Here is a 3,277-nt window from a genome sequence, read left to right as displayed (position 1 = left end):
TTTGTTAACTGCATTAGCTTAAGGAGGGATATCTTGGTTTAGAAAGTTATAATGGAAAAATGAGTAAATTGTTACAGTCTCTTTTTTTTGATTTTACCCAGACCTGCAATTGCACCTGCTACTCATAGCCTGACCACACCACTTTAATCTGTTCTCTTTCCAAACTGGGTTAGGTAGCCCAGTGCTCTCCTATCCTTACTCCATGACTCCTGTACCAAGGAGTTCTTAGGAACTATATTGGTGTCTGGCTTAGTGTGAAAATCTGATCAATTGTACTGCCCTACTTTTAGCCGTATTCCATAACTTAAGAGATCAGCCTCCCCAGTTTACAGGCATGTACTACCATGACCAAAGATTTACTCTTTCTAGTAGCAGGGGCAGCATTGATTTAACTACAAGAGGACTGAGCAGATATTCCAAAACTAAATATTAACCTTTTATGAATTATTAATCCTCTCTACCAAATATTATTATTCCCCTTTTCATACCTGCTGTTTTCTGAGATTAATGCCCAATTAGATTGTCAGATCTTTGAGAACAGAGATTCTAAAGAACACTGATAAGCTGGAGATTGTCCAGAAGAAGGCAAACCAACTTTTGAATCAGTGAAAAATGACTATCAATCATTGTTGTTCAGTCATTTCAACCCCGTCCACCTTTTTGTGATCCCATTCGAGAATTTGCTTGGTTGTTGTTGTTTGCAAAGATACAAGATATTAGTTTGCCATTTCCTCCTCCAGTCCATTTTACAGATGAGGAAACAGACAAACAGGATTAAGTGGCAGGTGATTTTTAGTCTGAAGAAGAGAAAACTCAGGAGAGAGAGACATGATAATTTTCAAGGATGTGAAGAACTGTTATGTAGAAGAATGGGTTGAAGCTGCAAAGGGGAAATTTAGGCTTGATGTAAGGGAAAAACATTCCTAATAATTAGAGTGATCCAACAGTAAAATGACTGCTCTGTTAGAGATTTTCCAATGAAGGAGGAAGAATGATTTGTTAAGTAGCTTGTAGGGGGGAAGGCTGATATCTTGAGTTTCATCAAAATATAAAATATTTTTTGTATTTCATATTTCATCTCAATTATGGATTTTGTCTTATTAAATAGCCAAGCTTTATCTTCTTTTTGGTGGTTAATCTGCCAAAGCTATAGTCTTTCCTTCACTGTGTTGGGCAGACTTTTAGACTCTTTTTGGAACATTACACATTCATCTAGGACTATAAGAGGACAAACACTAGACGGGATAGAGGGAGCCATATACATGAGAGACAAAGCACCTGCCCATTCTCCCACCTATCTCTCAAGATTCAGCTTGAAAACTACCTCATACTTCAGCCAGATAGGAAGAAAATGAGAGAACAGCAAATTGTTTAAATAGACTGGTTTGGAATTCAAAGATAATTGATTAATTTATGAGAGACGCTATTTGTAATAATTTATAAGGAAGTATTAAAAAAAATACTCCTTGATATGGAATAAGAAAAGAATGAATAAGTGATGAATCAAATAGTAGGCTTAAATATAAAAAGAACACTATGAAATTGTTTAAAGACCTGAAAAAAAAAAAACTGGAGAAATATGAAGTAATGAATTAGTAGATCAGGAAAAACTATTCAATTGTTATTTTGTGAATTATCAGAATTAGTTAGTCAACTCAAAAATTCTTGTGATGCAGTAATAGTAGGGGCTAATGTCTGGAAATTGATCTCCATCCTCTAAAAAAGTTTTGTTTTGTTGTTGTTGTTTCTCTGAGGCAATTGTGGATAAGTGACTTGCTCAGGGTCACACAGCGAGGAAGTGTTAAGTGTCTGAGGGCAGAGTTGAATTCAAGTCCTCCTGATTTCAGGCTGGTGCTCTATCCACTGCACCACCTAACTGCCCTTAAAAAGTTTTTTTTTCCCTTTAAATTTAGAAGATAACAAAATCTTACAGAAGAAGAAAGTTAGAGCTATGTATCCTACTAAAGCTCATCTTAATCGTAGATTAAGGCAAGCCTAGGCCTTGGATATGGAAATAAATGAGGGCCCTTAGCATATAAATGGAGAAAGAAGAAAAAAACAGCTTAAGATTTGGACCTATGCCTGAATCACTGCACAGCCTAACATATAAAGATTATTTTTCACTTCAGGGATTTCTAGTGTCACTTTCTCCCTTGGTAGAGTATGGCCAGGAGGTAAAGCACTTCAATCATATTATATCTGACAGGATGATCTCTATTCTCTATCTTTAGAAATAAAATGGAAACCAAATTGAATCCTAGCGGAACAGAGAAATTCATTTAAGTCACAGACCCCCGTGCTCATTTCCATCATTGTCAATGGGGAAGGAAATAGCATTTTAGTGGACTTGAAGGAGGATCTATTTGAGTGCTTCTGGGAGGTTTTTTCATTTGAAGCTGTCATGGTGAAGATGGAGTCCCTTCCTTCCAAATCCCTGAGAGTTGCACTGACAAATCTGAAGATTCAGTTTCTTGAAATTTCCTGCCCAACTTTGTCAATTTGTCTCTTTAATCCTAACCTTCTCCCTACACTATATTTCCTGTATTCTTTTCCTCTCTTCTAATGTTCCTGGCTATTGTTTCTCTCAAATCAGACATTATTATTGTTTTCAATTAAGTATAAACCAAATGCCCCTAAAATGACAACAGCATAAGCTGCTACTCATCCCAACAATTTGAGAAAGGCAAGATTACTATGAGTGCAACATGACTGTCAACAATGCTTATATGATCTTGGATTGTATTGAGAGAATAAATGAGTCCAGAATAAGGGAGGTGATAATCCTACTGTCCATTACCTCTGTTAGATTCCATCTGGAAGACTGGTTGTGTTTACAACTAATAGAAAAATATTGATAAGGTAAAAAATATCCAGATTCTAGAGAGTAGAGGCTGGCAACCATTATAGGGAAAAGATTTGACATCATACCATATGAGAATACCATGTGGGGATTTTTATACTAGAAAAGAGGAAATAAAGGGATATAACAGCTGGCTTTAAGTATTTGAAAGGCTGTCAATCAGTTACTAATATTTATTAAGTGCTTACTATTTTTCAGGCACTGTGTTAAATGCTGGAAATAGAAAGGCAAAAGACAAAACATACTTTTTTAAATTTTATTTTTCTTGAGATCTTTTTTGGGGATAGAGGTCTATGTTTTCTTTTACAATATGACTTTTATTTAATTTTTTTAAAAGAAAGGCAAAAGACAGTTCCTGCCCTTGAGGAATTCAACAGTCTAGTGGAGGAGAAAACATGCAAGCAACTAAGTACAGAC

Source organism: Antechinus flavipes, chromosome 5 (assembly GCF_016432865.1).
Source record: "Antechinus flavipes isolate AdamAnt ecotype Samford, QLD, Australia chromosome 5, AdamAnt_v2, whole genome shotgun sequence".
Lineage (NCBI taxonomy): Eukaryota > Metazoa > Chordata > Mammalia > Dasyuromorphia > Dasyuridae > Antechinus > Antechinus flavipes.
This window is presented reverse-complemented; position numbering follows the sequence as displayed.